The 20,081-nt window shown below is 44.0% G+C and overlaps 2 pseudogenes; both read left to right on the forward strand.

The window, feature by feature from the left end:
* Positions 1-651: 651 nt before the first annotated feature.
* On the forward strand, positions 652-750 carry LOC142875157 (uncharacterized; annotated as a pseudogene).
* Positions 751-12,349: 11,599 nt separating this feature from the next.
* On the forward strand, positions 12,350-12,756 carry LOC105874498 (large ribosomal subunit protein eL32-like; annotated as a pseudogene).
* Positions 12,757-20,081: the final 7,325 nt, after the last annotated feature.

Genomic DNA, 20,081 nt, shown 5'->3' on the forward strand with positions numbered 1-20,081 from the left:
CAAGCAGGAGATGTGGAGTCTAAGAAACAGGAGCTCCATCCTAGGAGGATAGAGAAAAGAAATCCAAGGATAGTAACTGTTGCTTAAAGAGCAGAGGAGGAATGGGGGAGGAGCAATAGGGGAGGAGGAATGAGGGCTGAGGGTAGAGACTGGTATGGGCTAGGCGAGGAGAGGAGAAGGAACCAAAAAAATTAGGCATGTGGAGAAATTACCAAAGTCACTGATTAGGCAGATCTACAGGAACATTTGGAAAAAATTAACTACAGGCACAAAGAAGACTTAGCAAATACTCGAAAGGACGATAAAGGAAAAACTAAAATAAGGAAGAAAACAGCAATACTTTTTGTGTTATAATTATTTTGAGAGATTGAAGAAGCAGGAAGGACAAGAGAACTAAATTCTCAACCATCTCAACAGGACATCAATAGAAAATAGAAGTTCCGAACTGGGAAATTATAAGAATACTATTTAGAAATTTTGATGGTAAATGCCAAAGGGGAAAAAAACAGCTAAAAGCGTTACTGAGGATCTTTTCTGGAGTATAAGACTAGTGTGTGGACAAGAGACAGCTATATTTTATTACAAATTTTTAGTACTATTTAATTTTTTGCATACATTTTTACAAAAAAAATTAAAATTTATTACAGTTTAGTGCTCGCTTCAGCAGCACATATACTAAAACTGGAATGATACAGAGAAGATTAGCCTGGCCACTGTGAAAAAATTTTTAAAAATAATTATTACAATTAAAAAATCCCCTACATATTTTCCTTCCACCCCAGAAAAAGTATGTGAACTAATCTTAATGTGTTTCATAGGTCAGATAACCATTTTAACTTGTGCTTTGATATTTATCTGGAAATAAAACTATTTTGGTGTTCTCAATGAACCCTCTGACTCATACCTGGAGACGTGTTAGCATTTGTGACCTCAGAGATTTTTTGCTCTCCTCTGTTCATACGAATGATTTTGTGGTTCCCCTCTCCTTTCTTTGAATTTTCCACCTCCTGACAGTTTTCAGGGGCTGGAGAGAATGCCTGCTCCACACCAGAGAGTGGGTATAGCATTTTGGTAAGAGTATTGGGATATGACTTGGTTATAAAAGGGTGGATTAGGGTTAGGGTTCTGATCTGAAGGAGGTCCACCAATATCCCCTGAAACCAAACATTTTCATAGAGCTGTGGTGCCTCGGTAGGTGAGTTTGAGCTGATCCTGCCATTTATTAGCTTCTTTGACCTCGGACAAGTTATTTAACTGATCTAAGATTCTGCTTCCTCATTAACAAAATGGGGACAATAATAACCTCTTCTTAGAATTGTGATGAGGACTAAACGGGACAATGTATGTGATAAGGTATGTAGTGCATTTATCTGGAGTGGTCAATAAATTAGCTGTGATCAGTATTATTATTATCATCATTATTATTATTATTTTGAGACAGAGTCTCACTTTGTTGCCCAGGCTAGAGTGAGTGCCGTGGCATCAGCCTAGCTCACAGCAACCTCAATCTCCTGGGATCAAGCAATCCTCCTGCCTCAGCCTCCCGAGTAGCTGACACTACAGGCATGCACCACCATGTCCGGCTAATTTTATTTTTTTTGTATATATATTTTTAGTTGGTCAATTAATTTCTTTCTAATTTTAGTAGAGACGGGGTCTCGCTCAGGCTGGTTTCGAACTCCTGACCTTGAGCAATCCACTCGCCTCAGCCTCCCAGAGTGCTAGGATTACAGGCGTGAGCTGCCATGCCTGGCCAATCAGTGTTATTTTTAAGAACAATCTTGACCCTATGCAAATCATATGTACACAGTTAGCATAAGTAGTACTGAAAATAATGTAGTACAGTAAAAAAAAAAAAAAAATCATAAGGTTGGTATCAGATAGACTGGAGTTCTTACCTGAGCTCAGTTACTGCTCTTCTATATGATTCCAGAGAACTGACCAGACAAAGGTGAGGTGGTCAGCACATCGTTCTGGGGCTCACGTCAGTGATGACTTCACACAGCTGTGTCTAGGATGACCAGACCAGAGCACACTTGCTAAGATATTTGACATTTTGGTGAATAGAATTTGAAAATCAGCTGTCATTTTAGAGCCATATAAACAACATATACAGTGCAGTGATGTCCATAATATATAAACAGTTCATATACATTAATACAAAAAAAGTAAATAGAAAAATGGGCAAAGGACATGTCAGAATAAGTAGAACAGAATAATACCTATATGAAAAGATTCCTGATATGTAATATTCAAATAAAACAATGATATAACTGGTTGTTTCTGGTATATAGGAACTGTGGAGGCTAAAGTCACTCCATCCTGGGTGGTAATCCACCATGTTGGCCTCTGATCAACCCCAGTCTCGGGAAGGCCTACAAGATTTCTACTTTATTCACTGTTCCCCTGTAAGCCAAAGCGGCCTAGATGTTATCATAAACATACATCCTGCCCTTAGGCAAATTGTAGGCTATGACACACATAGCATTCTTGCTTTTCCCTGAAGGTTCAACTTACATTGTCCTGCTCATTCCTTCTGGAGTATGTGTATCTTTCCCTTGTGGTATATAAGCCGTGGGTCTATAGGGTAGTGGTGTAGAGATCTACCCGTCTTGGGGCCGTGCAAGACCACGCTTCTGTTTGTAAGTTCCCCAATAAATCATCCTCTGCTGACACAACACACTGGATTGGTCTGCCTGGTTCTTTGGTTTCTCAGCTCCTTCTGTGTTTGGAGCTCGCTTTGTATATATGGCCCTTTCACAAAACAGAAACCAAATTGGTATCAGTGTATTTATTTTATTTTGAGATGATCATACATTCACATTGAGTGATACAAGGAGATCCCTTTACCTAGTTTTTGCCAATAGAAATATCCTGCAAAACAGCAGTACAATATCACAATCAGGATATTGACATTGACACAGTCAAGATACAGAACAATTCAATCACCGTTAGCATCACTCGTGTTGTCTTTTTATAGCCACATCCAAGAATGTTATATAAGTGAAATATGTAACCTTTTGGAATTGGCTTTTATTTCACTCAGTCTAATTCTCTGGAAATTCATCCCAGTTGTGATGTGTCTCAATAGTTTGTTCCTTTTTATTACTGAGTAGCACTGGATGGTATGAATGTGCCATTCCATGCACCCATTAAAGGACAATTAGTTTGTTTACAGTTTTTGGCTATTACAAATAAAGCTAGTATGAACTTTCATGTTCAGGTTTTTCTGTGAACTTAAGTTTTTTTATTTCTCTGAAATAAATGCCCAGAGGAGCAGTTCCTGGGTTGTATGATAGTTGCATATTTAGTTTTTTTGAAGAAACTATGAACCCCTTTTTCAGAGTGACTGTATCCTTTTACATTTCTATCAGCAATGTATAAATGATCCAGTTTCTCTGCATCCTGGCCAGTATTTTTAAATTTTAGCCATTTTAATAGGCAAGTAGCTGTATTTCATTGTGATTTTAGTTTGCATTTCCCTAATGAATAGTAATGTTGACCATATTTCCTTGTGCTTATTTGCTATTTATTCTCTTTGGTGAACTGTATCTTTACGTCTTTTTGGCTACTTTCTAATTAGATTGCTTGTGTTTTTACTATTGAGTTTTAAAGTCCTTTATATATTCTAGATACTAGCGCTTTGTTGAATATGTGGTTTGCAAATCTTTTCTTTTTCTCTCATTTGGTAGCTTGTTTTTTTCCACCTCTTAACAGTATTTTTCACAGAACAAAAGTTTTTTATTTTAAAGAAGTCTGATCTATCAATTTTTTTTTCAATTGTGCTTTTGGTATCAAGTCTAAAAACCCCTTGCCTAAACCTTACATGTGAAGTTTTTTTCCTATAAGTTTTATAATTTTGAGTTTTTCATTTAGGTCTGTGATAATTGAGTTAATTTTATATAAAGTGTAAGGTTTAGGTGGGTTCATTTTTTTGCTATGGATGTCCAATAGCTCCAGGACCATTTGTTGAAAAAAGTTATCCTTCCACCATTAAATTTCCTTTACATCTTTGTAAAAAATTGACTGGGCATATTTATGGTACTCTAGATCTTAGTTATCGAGTCTGTTCCATTGATCTATATGCCTGTCCCTCCACTAATACCACACAATTTTGATTTCTGTAGCTCTATAATAAGTCTTCAAATCAAGTAGTTATTTTTCTTATTGTATTCCTTTTACAAATTGTTTTCACTATTCTAGTTCCTTTGCTTACCCTTATAAAATTTAGAGTATCAAAGTTATACAAGCTTCATGAAATGAATTGGGAAATGTCCTCTCCTATATTCAGGAAGAGAATATTTAGAGTTGGTGTTAATTCTTTAAACATTTGTTAGAATCCTCTAGGAACACCAACAGGGTCTGGAGATTTCTTAATTGGAAGTTTTAAAAGTATGAATTTAATTTGATTAATAATTATAAAGCTATTTCATATCAGGCGAGTTATGGTAGTGTTTGCTTTCTGAAGAATTAGTGTATTTCACCTAAGTTATCAAATTTACATGTTTAGAATTGTTTGTAGTATTAACTTATTACCCTTTTGATGTCTTCAAGATCTGTAGTGATATCCCCTATTTCATTTATGATTTTGGTAAATTTGTGTCTTCTTTTTTCCTTGGTCAGCCTACGTGGAAGGTTGCCAGCTTCATTCATCTTTTCAAAGAACCAACATTTCCCCTTGATTTTATCTGTCATTTTTCTAATTTCAGTGTCACTATCTTCTCTTATTATCTTCATTATTTCCTTCCTTCTGCTTGCTTTGGGCTTATTTGGCTCTTCTTTTTCTAGGTTCTTGAGATGGGAACCTAGATTATTGATCTGAGACTTTTACTCTTTTCTTTCTTTTCTTTTTTTTTTATTTCGGCATATTATGGGGGTACAGATTTTAAGGTTTCAATAAATGCCCATTTCCCCCCCTCCCCCAACAAGTCTGAGTCTCCATCATGACCATCCTCCAGATGGTGCACATCTCACTCATTATGTATGTATATACCCACCCCCCTCCCCCCGCCCCCCTCCCCCCCCACCTGCCCAATACCCTATTACTGTAGTACCTATGTGTCCACTTAGGTGCTAGTCAGTTAATACCAGTTTTCTGGAGAATATATCTGGTGCTTGTTTTTCCATTCTTGGGATACTTCACTTAGTAGTATGGGTTCCAGCTCTAACCAGGAAAATATAAGATGTGCTATATCACCATTGTTTCTTAGAGCTGAATAGTACTCCATGGTATACATATACCACATTTTATTAATCCATTCTTGGATTGATGGGCACTTGGGCTGTTTCCACAGCCTTGCAATTATGAATTGTGCTGCTATAAACATTCGAGTGCAGGTGTCTTTTTTGTAGAGTGTCATTGGATCATTTGGGTAGATGCCCAGCAATGGGATTGCTGGATCAAATGGTAGATTCACTTGTATCGCTTTAAGGTATCTCCATATTGCTTTCCACAGAGGTTGAACTAGTTTGCAGTCCCACCAGCAGTGTAGGAGTGTTCCTCTCTCTCCGCAACCACGCCAGCATTTATTGTTTGGAGATTTTTTGATAAAGGCCATTCTCACTGGGGTTAAGCGATATCTCATTGTAGTTTTGATTTGCATTTCCCTGATGATTAGAGATGTTGAGCATTTTTTCATATGTTTGTTGGCCATTCTTCTGTCTTCTTTAGAAAAGTTTCTGTTCAAGTCCTTTGCCCACTTTTTAATGGGGTTATTTGATTTTTTCTTCCTGATTTTCATGAGTTCTAAGTATATTCTAGTTATCAGTCCCTTATCAGATGCATAGGATGCAAAAATTTTCTCCCATTCTGTAGGTTGTCTGTTTACTTTCATGACTATTTCTTTGGCTGTGCAGAAGCTTTGTAGTTTGATCATGTCCCATTTATTTATTTTTGTTGCTGCTGTGATTGCCTTTGGGGACTTCTTCATAAACTCTTTGCCCAGGCTGATGTCTAGGAGAGTGTTTCCAACTTTTTCCTCTAGAGTTCTAATAGTTTCATACCTTAGGTTTAAGTCTGTTATCCAGTGTGAGTTGGTTTTTGTGAGAGGTGAAAGGTGTGGGTCCTGTTTTAGCCTTCTACAGGTGGCTATCCAGTTTTCCCAGCACCATTTATTGAAGAGAGATTCTTTTCCCCAGCGTATGTTTTTGTCTGCTTTGTCAAAGATTAGATGGCTATATGAGGATGGTTTTATATCAGGATTCTCACATCTGTTCCACTGGTCAATATTCCTATTTTTGTCCCAATACCATATTGATTTAATTACTACAGCTTTGTAGGTTTGATATCTGGCATATTAATGCCTCCCATTTTGTTTTTGTTGCCTAGAATTGCTCTTGATATTCGGGGTCTTCTTTGGTTCCATACGAAGCGTAAAATTATTTTTACTATATCTGTGAAGAATGCTGATGGGATTTTAATAGGTATTGCATTGAATCTGTAGATCAGTTTGGGTAGTATAGACATTTTGATGATATTGAGTCTGCCGATCCACGAGCATGGTATGGATTTCCATCTGTTTACATCCTCTGCTATTTCCTTCCTCAGTGTTTCATAGTTCTCCAAGTAGAGGTCTTTTACGTCCTTGGTTAAGTATATTCCTAGGTACTTTAATTTCTTTGTTGCTATTGTGAAGGGAATTGAGTCTTTGATTTGGTTCTCAATTAGATTGTTGTTGGCGTATATGAATGCCTCTGATTTCTGCGTATTGATTTTGTATCCTGAGACTTTACTAAATTCATTGATCAGTTCCAGGAGTTTCTTGGTTGAATCTTTGGGGTTTTCTAGATACCATATCATATCATCAACAAACAGTGAAAGTTTGATCTCTTCTGCCCCTATTTGGATACCTTTGATTCCATTTTCCTGTCTGATTGCTGTAGCCAAGACTTCCAGCACTATGTTGAACAGAAGTGGAGATAGTGGGCAGCCTTGTCTGGTTCCAGTTTTAAGTGGGAATGATTTCAATTTTTCCCCATTCAGTATGATGTTGGCTATGGGTCTGTCATATATGGCTTGTATCATTTTTAGGTATGTCCCTTCTATGCCTATTTTCTTAAGTGTTCGTATCATGAAAGGGTGTTGAATTTTGTCAAAAGCTTTTTCTGCATCTATTGAAAGAATCATGTGGTCTTTGTTTTTGCTTCTGTTGATGTGGTGAATTGCATTTATAGATTTACGTATGTTGAACCATCCCTGCATCCCTGGGATGAAGCCCACTTGGTCGTGGTGGATTATTTTTTTGATAAGTGTCTGGATTCGGTTAGCTAAGATTTTGTTGAAAAATTTTTGCATCTATATTCATTAGGGATATCGGTCTATAGTTTTCTTTTTTTGTTGCATCCTTTCCTGGTTTTGGTATCAGAGTAATATTCACTTCATAAAAGGTGTCGGGGAGGTTTCCGTTCTTCTCGATGTTGTGGAATAGTTTCTTGCAGATAGGTACTAGTTCTTCTTTGTAAGTGTGGTAAAATTCGGGTGTGAAGCTATCTGGACCAGGACTTTTCTTTTTAGGGAGATTTTTAATTGCTGTTTCTATTTCAGCTGTTGAGATTGGTCTGTTCAGGGAATCTATTTCTTCCTGGTTGAGCCTAGGGAGGCTGTGTGTTTCTAGAAATTTGTCCATTTCCTCCACATTTTCCAGTTTGTGTGCATAAAGAATTTTGTAGTATTCATAACTTGTATCTTGTATCTCTTTGGGATCAGTTGTGATATCTCCTTTTTTATTCCTGATGGAGCTTATTAGAGATTTCTCTTTTCTGCTTTTCATTAGCTTAGCCAATGGTGTGTCAATTTTGTTTATTTTTTCAAAGAACCAACGTTTTGTTTTATTAATCTCCTGAATAGCTTCCCTGTTTTCAATTTCGTTTAGTTCTGATTTGATCTTGTTGATTTCACTTCTTCTGCTGGGTTTGGGCTTGGTCTGTTCTTCTTTTTCCAGCTCTTTGAGTCGTTTCATTAGATTGTCTATTTGTGATCTTCTTGACTTTTGGTTATAGGCATTTATGGAGATAAACTTTCCTCTCAGAACTGCTTTAGCTGTGTCCCAGAGGAGTTGATAACTTGTCTCTCCATTGTCGTTTTCTTCATAGAATTTTTTTATTTCCGTCTTGATTTCTTCATTTATGAAGAAATCATTTAGTAGGAGGTTGTTTAATTTCCACGTTTTTGTGTAGAAATGTGAGTTTCTGTTAGGGTTGATTTCTACTTTTAGTCCACTGTGATCTGAGAAGGTACATGGTATGATTTCTATTTTTTTAAATTTCTTGAGATTTTCTTTGTGTCCTAGGATATGGTCAATCTTAAAGAATGTCCCGTGAGCTGATGAGAAGAATGTATATTCAGTGGATTTTGGGTAGAATGTTCTGTAAATGTCAGTCAGACCCAATTGTTCTAGGGTTTTGTTTAAGTCCATTATTTCTTTATTAATTTTCTGTTTGGAGGATCTGTCTCATGCCGTCAGTGGGGTGTTGAAATCTCCAGTGATTATGGAGTTGCTATTAATCCATTTGCTTAGCTCCAGTAAGGTTTACTTTATGAATCTGGGTGCACCTAATTTGGGTGCATATATATTTAAAATTGTTATCTCTTCTTGTTGAACTGTGCCCTTCACCATTATATAATGACCCTCTTTTTTTTTTTTTTTCACAGTTCATTCAGCATCAGAATATAATGACCCTCTTTGTCTTTCACTACCTTTGTTGGTTTAAAAACTAAATTGTCTGAGATTAGAACTGCCACACCAGCCTTCTTTTGGCTTCTATTTGCTTGGAATATTGATCTCCACCCTTTTATTTTTAGTCTATATGTATCCTTGCAGGTTAGATGTGTTTCCTGAAGACAGCATATACTTGGCCTGTATTTTCTTATCCATTCAGCCAGCGTATGTCTCTTAAGTGGAGAGTTTAAGCCATTCACATTTATTGAGAGAACTGATAGGTAAGGTAGATTACTGTTCATTCTGTTGGGTTGGATGTTGTTGCTATGATTTCTGTCTTGAGCCATTGTAATATCTGGCCTTTAATATCTTTGGGTTTTGGTTGTTTTTATATTCGTGGGTTATTATTATGATGTTCCGTACGTAATGCTGTTTTAAGTACTTCTTGTAGGGCTGGTCTTGTCTTGGTAAATTCTCTGAGCCTTTGCTTGTCTGAGAATGTTTTTATTTCTCCTTCATATACAAAGCTTAGGTTTTCAGGGAATAATATTCTAGGCTGGGCATTGTTTTGTTTCAAAAGAGTGAGAATGGGGCCCCAGTCTCTCCTTGCTTGTAAAGTCTCATTAGAGAAGTCTGATGTTATTCGAATTGGCTTTCCCTTGTATGTTACTTGCTTCTTTTGTCTTACAGCTCTTAGAAGGGCCTCTTTAGTTGATACTTTGGTCAGTCTGATGACTGCATGTCGTGACGTCTTCCTGTTTGCATCGAATCTCCCAGGGGTCCTCTGAGCTTCTTGAGCTTGTATATCAAGATTTTGAGCAAGCCTGGGAAATTTTCCCCTATTATATCTTCAAACAGCTTGTCCAACCCTTGAGTGTTGTCTTCTTCCCCTTCTGGTAACCCTATGACCCTCACATTAGGTTTCTTCACATAATCCCACAGCTCTTGTAGGCTTTGCTCTTTTTTCTTGTTTCTCTGCTCTATTTCTGTGACTGATTTATTTAATTGGAGGGTGTTATCTTCAAGCTCTGAGATTCTTTCTTCTGTTTGATCTACCCTGTTCTTGAGACTTTCCACTGTATTTTGTAGTTCCTTGAATTGATTTTTCATTTCCAGGAGTTCGATTAAACTTTTCTTCATTGTGTCTATTTCTTTTTCCATATCCTGGAGGCTTTTTGTGGTTTCTTTGTGTTGGTTATTGAGTTGTTGTTGCAGCTGGGTGAGTGTTCTTATGATCCACATACGAAATTCCTCTTCTGTCATATTGGTTGCCTGATTTTGGTTAGTGTCCGTTTCTAGGGGGCTGGTGCTCCTCTTTGGGGGTGTGTTTTCCATTTGGTTCTTCATATATCCTGAGTTCTTTCACTGATTTCTTCCCATGTCGATAAGTTGTTGTTTCTTTCCTTAGGTTATTGTTTGGGTATTCACACACCTTGTTTAGTTTCTGAGGCGTTAGGTGGTGTCTGTGGGTGAAATTGGACCACTCCCTGTATATTGAGTCAGTGGGTGCCGTGGAAAGGCTGTGCAGGATGCCGTCCCTGTCAGTAGGTGGCGTTTGCTTGGCGGAACAGGCTATGCTGTTGCTTTTGTGTCCTGTTGTCAGCTCTTGTTCTGGGCGGAGCTGGGTTGGGTAAGCCTGCCCTCAGGCAGTTAGCAGGGGTCAAAGTTCTGTTCTCTGCTTCCAGGAAAAGCTGTCAGGGTGGGGCTGGAATGATCCCACTCAGCCAGAAAATCCGGGTGTGGGGGTGGGTCTGTCTGAGACCCGCAGTCTGGAGCAGGCCTTGCTTCTTTCCACCCTCCCCAACTCCGCAGCTACTCCTGGGCCTCTGCCACAGGCCAGACCACAAGTCACCAGGCCTCCCCGGACTGTGATGCCGGCGGGGAGGTTCCCTGCACAGGAACGCCACCTGGGCTGGGCACACGGCCTCCTCCTGGGAGGAGGGTTGCCCTCTAGGATGCTGATCCGCCCCTGGAGGCACACACACCTCAGTAGGCTGTTCACGTATAACCCTTCTGTGCCCCGGGCAATGCTAGCCGTTGGTGCAGGGGATCTGGTCTGCAGGTCCGACCTCTGGGTCCCAGAGTTCAAACTGTATCCCCACCAGGGAGAGGAGTTCTGGTCCCAATTCACTCACAGGGAGCCCAAGCTGGGTCTATGTCTCTCAGCCTCTGAGTCGGCACCGTTCTCCTGGGAACTCCATGCCAGCAGCACCTGGGAGGGCGGGCGGGTAGGGAGCTCACAGTCTGAGTTCCCCTGAGTTAGCTGTAGGGTCCCAAAAGGGAAGGTCCCGTTCCCTGGAGGTGCCTCTGGCTGGTGGCTGTATTGTCTCTCTGGGCATCCACGGGTAGAGTCGGCAGAGGGGAGGAGGAGGCAATATGGCGCCTGCGGTGCGGCTCGGGTCTGTGCACACGGAGGTGCCCGGAGGAAGTTGGGAACCTGGTGCCACGTCTGCTACAGGCTCACCGCTGGCTGGCGGCGGCCATCTCTGGGCAGGTGTCCGCAGGTCTCTCCACCCGCTGGGGAGCCCACCAGCAGTCCCAAATGCAGGGGAGGGGAAACAGCAAATCCACCTACCCTTGCCGCTGGTCTCTGGGCTGCTCCGGTGGTCTCAGCCTCCAGTTCTCCTCCACAGCCTCCTCCCATGGAGTCTCCTGGGGTCTCAGGTACCCCTCCTTCCGGCCCTCGTCCGCTGTATGCTCGTCTTCTTGCTTCTTTTTTCTAATTTCTGCTAGAATCTGTCTTTTCTGCAGAGACACTCTGTCTGGCAGTGTTATTCGTCCGCCATCTTGCTCCACCCCACCTGCTCTTTTCTAATGTAAACATTTAGTACTTTAAATTTTCCTTCCAGCACCGCTTTAGTTGCATCCCTCATATTTTGATAGTTTGTACTTCCATTTTCATTCGATTTCAGAGTATGTGTGTGTGTGTGTGTGTGATTTCTTGTAGGGAAGGAACAATAATTTTCTCTCTACCTTTCATAAGTTCTAATTAGGACTCCTGTAACAAAAGACAGATTAACAATAGAAAAATAAATAATGTGTATATTAACAGGCAGTCTGGGCTCAGTGTGCCTCCCCTAGTCTCTGCCCTCCACCTCCTCTGCAGAAGATGGACCTGAAAGCAGACGATGTCACCAGCGGGGAAGATTACCAAGGAATGAGTGACTGGGAAGTGTGGAGCAGCTATCACAACAGTTCACGTGAGAGCTGCTGGTGGATTCTGGATATATTTTGAGGGTAGAAGCAACAGAATGCACTAATGCATTGGACGTGTGGGGTGAGGGAAAGAGAGGTGTGAAGGATGAATTATCATCTTGGCCTGAGCAACTGAGAGATGCAGATGTCATTTATGGGGAGTCCCAAGGGGAGCACCAGGTTTGTGGGATGTGAATCAAGAGTTTTCTTTGGGAAACATTATACTTTAGATGCCTCAAATGGCACCGTCGTGTAGGCAGCTACATGTGCCAATCATGTAGACTAGAGCTGTGAGTGTGGGCATCCCTACCCTGTTGATGACATCAAAGCTATGGGAATGGACAAACTGTACCTAGTGGGGTCAACGCAGAGGAGACGAGGTCCAAGGGCTGAGCCCAGGCTCTGCTGATACAGACTGAAATTAGATAAGATATAGCATCTCGGGCTCTCTCCTTGGCGGTGCCTACGGAGGTGGCAGCCATCTCCTATTCGCCATCATGGCTGACCTAAGACCCCTGTGAAGCCCAAGATCGTCAAAAAGAGGACCAAGAAGTTTATCAGGCACCAGTCAGACCAATATGTCAAAATTAAGCATAACTGGCGGAAACCCAGGGGTATTGACAACAGGGTTCGGAGAAGATTCAAGGGTCAGATCTTGATGCCCAACATTGGTTATGGAAGCAGCAAGAAAACAAAGCACATGCTGCCCAGTGGTTTCCGCAAGTTCCTGGTCCACAACGTCAAGGAGCTGGAAGTGCAGCTGATGTGCGACAAATCTTACTGTGTGGAGATTGCTCATAACGTTTCCTCCAAGAACTGCAAAGCCATTGTGGAAAGAGCAGCCCAGCTGGCCATCAGAGTCACCCATCCCAATGCCAGGCTGCGCAGTGAAGAAAATGAATAGATAGCACATGTGCACATTTTATTTGTGTTTAAATAAAAACTGCAAAAAAAAAAAAAAAAAAAGAAGATATAGCAGCTTGGGAAACTACTTCTTTGATTGAGTCTGTTTTCTCGGTGAAAACAGAAGCAAGGCCAGCATCTGAGAATAAGGACAGAGGGTCAGGTATGAAATGGCCATGTTGGAGGCTGAGGCCGAGTTGACCAGGACACCAAGCAGGATCGCCGGGCAGTGTGGACAGCCTGCTTGAGGTTTGTCGTCAGGAACTCAACATGCACCTCGTCAGGAGGGTTATATGTGTGTCTCAGCCAGGAGCTGCTGTGAGGGTACAGATGTGGAGCAGGCGGAGGTGGGCTTGGCACAGTTGAGATCTGGGTGGGAGCACATGGCGAGGAGGGAGATGGCGGGAAGTTCGAGGCTTCCCTGAGTCAGTCTCCTCTCTGCTCCCCACAGACATCGGTCCTGCTTGCAATGACAGCCGAGTTTTCACTGGCACCCTCCCCTGTCCCTCTGCCCCCTTTCCATCTCTCTGCCCTGCCGCCCATTCATCCCTCTGGGCCTCAGCCTTCCTCCTCCTCTTCCCCTCCTGCCTCCTTTAGATTCTCATCCTGCCCATAAGCCACCTCAGCCAGAAAACCGGCACCAGCTCTTCAAAGGCACAGTCATAGTGACTTTCTCTGGGTGACGAGATTCCTACCTGCATGCAAGGCCTGAGCTGACTTTCTTGGAACTCAGGCCCACCGTGCCCAGCCACAGCTGCGTGCGGCCGAGTCCGCCCCTCGACCAGCGGGCTCCAGGCCCACTGCGCGTTAGGCCCACTGTGAGAGGGGAAGGCAGTCTCTGGACCACTTGTGCCACTTGTTATTCTGCTGTCAGGAGCTCTGCGGTCTGGCAGAGGGGGAGACCGGCCCAGGTGAAGAGGACTGTGGTGGACACTGGAATGCCCACCCCACGGCCCCCTTTGGGCTGAAGGACTCGCTCTCCCAGCCCCAGGGAGCGCTGCCGTCAGCCCTCTTAGAAATGGCTGCGGCTGAAAACAGCCCTCTTAGTCAAAGGTCAAGTCACTTCCTGGGGCAGCCTGCGTCCCACGACTGGTCAACACCCAGTCATAAAGGCCTGGCTTCCTCCCCCAGCTGACGGACGACACCTCAGAAGGGTCAGAGCTCCCTGTGGGGTGAGCTGAGCCCTTCACTGAGGCAACACAGCTCAACTTCTGTCTTTCCCCAGTCCCTGCTGCCGTCCCCTGCCTTCCCAGGTGTTGGCCTTAATAAACTCTCTGCACTCTAATCTCCACCTCGAGTCTGCCTCCTGGGGAGCCCAGCTTGCAACAGTTGATACCAGGAGCCAATCAAGAAAGCAGATGCTAAGAGCAGATTTCCTATCCTTCAGAGATTTCTTTCCTTGGCATAGCACTAAACCCACACTAGTCCTCTAAATTAGTCCCTTCACTGGGCCATCATTGCATGTGTCACCTTGTGGTTCTCAAGCCCACATCCTTCATCTAATGTAAGTTGCACCTACGCTTTCTCCTCTGTGGCCCCCATCTTCATACCAAGCCCCCGTTTCTTGGGTAAGCACGAGGGCACTAGCAGCTGCACCTATTATGTCATGCTGGGGTCTGGTATTTGGGGCTGGGAGATAGAGGACAGAATTCAGGGCTGCAGACAGTTGGAAGTTGAGGGGCAGCGATGTCAGAAGCGATGTTGACAGCAGCAGGTGGCCAGCAGCACTCTCAGGAGCCGGGAAAATAGGTCCTTTAGCCCGAAGGGGGTTGTGGGGATGCATCCCAATGGCCACTGCAGTCCTTTCTACCTGCGCCAGTCTCTCTCCTCTGCCGGACAACCGTGGCGGGAACTGGAGGGAGCACACTGAACTCTGTGTGAAACGCCCCTTGACCTACCCCCCTCAACACGAGCGTTATTTCTTAAAACCAGCACAAGACCGCATATTGTGTGATTCTGTTCACATGAAAGCCCAGAGTAGGGAAATCTAGAGGGATACCAAGTATATTAGTGGTCACTTGGAGCTGTGTCGGGGTGGAGGAGTGGAGGAAGATGGGCTTTATAGATAAAAGGTGCAGTGTTTCTTGTTGAGGTGATAAAAATGTTCTGAACTTGATTGTGGTGATGGTCGAACCTATCTGTGAATATATGGAACACCATTGAATTGTACACTTTAAAGGGGGGAGCTGTGTGTGAATTTTATTTCAATAAGACTATTGTTTGTTCGCCTGTAATCCTAGCACTCTGGGAGGCTGAGGCAGGCCAGGTGGCTCGTTTGAGCTCAGGAGTTTGAGACCAGCCTGGGCAAGAGTGAGACTCTGTTTCTAAAATAGAAAGAAATTAGCTGGACATCTAAAAATATATAGAAAAAAATTAGCCGGACATGGTGGCACATGCTTGTAGTCCCAGCTACTTGGGAGGCTGAGGCAGGAGGATGGCTTGAGCCCAGGAGTTTGAGGTTGCTGTGAGCTAGGCTGATACTCTGGCCCAGGCAACAGAGTAAGACTCTGTCTCAAATAAAAAAAATAAAAAATAAAAAAAATAAGGCTGTTGTTAAAACGGCAGGAAGAGCATGGGTGGAGCTGGGCAGCCATCAGCAGGGACTCCCGTCTGTTGGCTTTGCCCCTGAGCTGGCAGGATGAGGGCTCAGCAGCCTAGTGGCCAGGCACCTGCCACCTGAGAACAGATTTGCTAAAACACCCAGGCCCATGAATGTTGGCACTCACCCAGGTCACTGGTCAACAAGGTGAGGCTGATGATTCATAAGGAGACATGGGAAAGGGTCTTAGTTTGGGTGCTCAAGAAGCAGGGCCTAAGACAAGAACAGGTGGTTTATTTCGGAGGTGGTCCCAGGCAGCAGGAATGAGCAACTGGGGAAACGAGACAGAGAAAGGAAGGAAGCCAGTCAGGATGATACTGAGTAGCTTCTGCTGTGAACACTTGGGGACTGATCCCTATGGGGACCCTCTGAGATAGGCAGGGCCGGGACTCAGGTGAGGCAAGCAAGGCACTCAGGGTGCCAAATTTAAGAAAGGGCTCGCTGTCTGACACCAATCCTGCCCGCACACGACCCCGATGGTAAGTGCCTCATCTTTGGCACCCTGAGCACCTCTCTTGCCTTATCCTGTTCTGAAAGACTCCAGAACTCACCTCACGCTGTCCCACCAAGCAATGAGGAAGCTGGGATATCTAGTCACTGATCCCTGCCCCTGTTGATTGGTCATTATCCCTGGGTTATTAACCCTGGCATGTCCAGCCCACTGGCAGAGACCCAGAGGATGGAAGCTGTTGTCCTTATTCCCATCCACCACGGATGCAGGGGAACTCAGAGGTTGGCTGAGGCCATAGGGGTCTGGGCATCAACAGCATCTGCACTAGACAGTGAGCACTGGCTTAGAGACAGAGTTCAAGGAGGGCGGTAGTATTTCCCCCTCCTCCCCTGCTCCTCCCACCTCCTGCTGCCTGGACATTGGAAGCTAGCTGAGGAATCACTTAGAGAAACTGGCTTATGTTTCCTGGAATCTGGGAGATGCTGGGGCTAGCGGCCTACCCCTGCCTGAGAAATTCTCAAAGTGAGGTGCCTAGGTGACAGAGCAAAGAGGTGGGGTTACCTGGGGAAGGCTTACAATTGGAAAGCTGTCTGGGTACCACGGGCATGAGCTTATCATGGGCCAAAGTAAGCCCCAAGGAGGGGAGCTGGATTCAGAGGTGCTGAAATCATCCTATTCAAGGAGATTCCTTGGGGGGCTGGGTGACCCAGCAGGGGAGTCTGGAAGATGCACTGTCAGAAACCAGGGGCTGAAGGGGAGTCCTGAGCAGCCAGGCTGAGAAGGTGTCACCAAGTCAGTGACAGGAGTTTCTAAGAAACCCACAGACGTGCTCCAAGGGAGAGAGTCAGTCTTGGGCATGGCACCTGGAAGGCACTGATGCCCAGTTATTATGGGAGCAGTCCTTTTGCAGTCTCTCTGCCCCCTACCTTCCCTCCCTCTCCTGCCCCAAGCCTGGAGCAGGGAGAGGCAACAGAGCGAATCAGAAGAAGAAATGGAAGAACAAAGAAAGGAGAGAGAGGGAAGAAGCCACCCCCTGCCCTGGCTCCAGTGCAGTTTTCTCAGCCTAAGGATGGCCCAAGCTGGAGGAGGGGGAAATGCTAAAGTAGATAAGAGATCAAAGTTTTCGTATTAGATGAGACCGGACTTCTTTACTATCTAAAAAAAAGGAGGACTAATAATAAATTAAAAATTAAAATAAATTAAAAAATAAAAAATAAATCCTTAATAAAAAGAGGATTAATACCCAAGTGTGACTCGGAAAGGTATGGGGTCTGCCTGAGAAGCCACAGGTGTGGAGGAGGGTGAGTCAACAGAGCGGTAGTGTAGGTCTGCAGGGCAGTGGCGACAATAAAGCAGTCATTTTCTGCTGGAACCCTGCTGGATTCATACAATCAATAAACCTATGGTCTCTGTTCTAGCTTTACCCAAATGTGCCAAAGGGGCACTATTTTAAAATTCCCTATGTGTTTCTAAAATTTGTTCAGAACCTAGAACAGAGGAGGAATGTGATTAACTGGCACCCTCAGATCCGCAGCAACAAGGGAGGACCCAGGCCCTGTGCACTGATTTTATCTCCAAGGCGAAGGGGCTTGCTGGGAGCTGAGCAGCCGCCCAGTGGTGCCAGCTGTCACCTCTTCCCCTCAGAGAGGCCTCAGGCATTGAGATATGATCGAGACAGCCCAGACAAGAAGCTCTAAGAACCAGAATGTTACCGATAAGGCTGGAATTGGCATGCGAGCAGGGCACTCTGGCCAGCATCTGTTAGTAAATAGCTTGAACATCATCTCTGAGAAAGGTTGGACTACTCCACAAGCTCGTAGATGGCTCAGTGACAGGCGGCAAGGGATTCTCCTTGTAACCCGAGGCCATAGCCCAGGGCCTTGAAAATTTCATGCACCCACATCAATCACCTTGGTTCTGGTCAAAATGCAGATTCTGCTTCATCCGGTCTGGGGTGGGGCCAAGATTATGCATTTCTAACAAGCTCCCAGCTGATACCAATGCTTTGGACCATGAACCATATTTTTGCAGTAGCAAAGATTTCGAAAGGAACAGTAGTTCTCAGTCTTAGCTGTGCATTAGAATCATGCGGGGGTATTTGCAATAAACTCAAAGATTCAGACTTCATTGAATTGAGGAGTCGGGTCCTGGCACTGATATTTTTTTTAAACTCCCTGTGATTCTATAAACCGACAAGGTTGAGAAAACACTGGTTTCGAATATATAAGAATGTTATTATTTATTTATGGAAGATAAATGTGGCTGAGGAGTAAATGGAGGAGTGTCTACCTGAATGGACAAACTATTATGATCAAATTAACTCTCTACCTGTGAGGTTGAAAAAAACCAAGGGCCTGGTCTGTACCACTCCCCATCTGCACCCCTGTACATTACACCAACACACGAGATGCCCACTGATAAAAGCGCGCTTCCACCCTAACCACCATCCATCCACCTGCAGATATCGCTACACCATCAAGGCTAGAACGGGTTCCACTGGATGGATTGTGGTTGCTTTGAACCATCTGCAGAAGGAAGGGAAGATGCACGAAATAGAGCTACCATCTGTGATGAAGTTTGGTGTGAACACATCTACAGAAATGTCCGTAGGCCACTCTGATAAAGCCTTCTTCTCTCAAGTCTCAGGTTTAAATTTTTTCATTCGACACAAGTCAATGATGGCAATACCTTGAGACCAGTCACTCTGAAAAGTTCTGAAGTGCTTTTTATATTAGTTTCCCGGGGCTCCTCTAACAAATCACTACAAACCCGAGTGGCTCAAAACAACAGAAATTTAATCTCTCAGAGCTCCGGAGGCCAAAAGTCTAAAATGCAGGCTTTGGCTGGGCAAGCTCTCTCAGCGGCCCCGGGGAAGAATCTGTCCCATGCCTCTCTCAGCCTCGGATGTTGTTGGCAGTCCTTGGCATTCCTTGGCACATAGATGCATTGCTCCAATCTTTGCCTCCATTATCACATGGCATTGTACCTGTGTGTCTGCTTCTCTGTGTCTCTTCTTCTTCTAAGGACACCAGTCATATTGGATTCGGGGCGTGCTCTTGTATGACCTCATCTTAATTAATTATATCTGCAACAACCCTATTTCCAAATAAGATCATATTGCTAGATTCTAGGAAGAAGATGAGTTTGGGGGAGACAATATTCAATCCAGTATACTTATCTTAAAAGTGAAAAGATCCCTAAGGCCGTCACAGGTACAGCCAGCCCTCTGTATCTATGGGTTCTGCATCTGTGGACTCAACCGATCTTGTCCAGTAAACCACAAGTGGCCTCCCCTGTGTGTTAACAGAAGAGCCCTACTCTGGGTTTGAACTCTGTGTGTGTGTATTTCCTTGCTCTCTTGCAGGACTTCCTGTTTCTGCAGATCTTCCCCTCACCTCATTAGCTCTGGAAGTCACTGGGCACTCATGCAACTTGTCAGCCACCACAGAGCATTCTTGTTTTGCTGGCGTCTTTTTCTTCGCCAGGGCACTCTCCACTGAGGCTGGTGTGTCATGGGAAGTGGACGCTTCCCATGGGCTCAGCTGCCAAACTTGCTGGGTGTGGCCATTGACTTTAGGTGTCAGGCAGTGGACACACAGGGGAGGCCACTCGTGGTTTACTGGACAAGCCCTGGAACATACGATTTCCACAATAACAAGCCAATATGTTTTTCAGGAGCAATGGATTTTCCCATGCATGTTTACACATATCTCATTATGTCCCCACGCCTTCATGGCGACTTTATTCCCATACTACATAGGAAGACCCTAATCTCTTATCAAAATGTGACCTACAGACCAGCCACGCCAATATCACCTGGAAGCTTGTTAGACATGCAGAATGGCAAGCCCAGACTTGCTGAATCATAACCTGCAGCTTAACACGATTCCCAGTTGATTTGTGTGCACGTTGAAGTTTGCATTGAACCCGAGAGTTAAAATTTGCATTGAACCCGAGAATTTCTCTCTCCACAAAGGTGGGGAGAAAAGAGGAGAGGAAAGTGTCAGAACATTGTGAGAAGTAAGTGCAGCAGGTTCTAAACTCTTGCTGAAAGCAGATTGCTTTTTGCTTTGTTTTGCTGTTTGGTAGAAACTGTTGACTAGACTATGTTTTGCACAAAGTGGAAGCTTTTAGTGACACACAGAAGCAGGGGACTGACTTGTGCCACAGAGGTGAAAATCCAGCAGGCCCTGGAACTGGTATTTGGACCAAGCTGTAGTTAGTTCTTCTTGGAAATTCCAGGACTTAGCCCCCAAAATAGTCCCTGTAGGAAGGA

Source organism: Microcebus murinus, chromosome 1, assembly GCF_040939455.1.
Source record: "Microcebus murinus isolate Inina chromosome 1, M.murinus_Inina_mat1.0, whole genome shotgun sequence".
NCBI lineage: Eukaryota > Metazoa > Chordata > Mammalia > Primates > Cheirogaleidae > Microcebus > Microcebus murinus.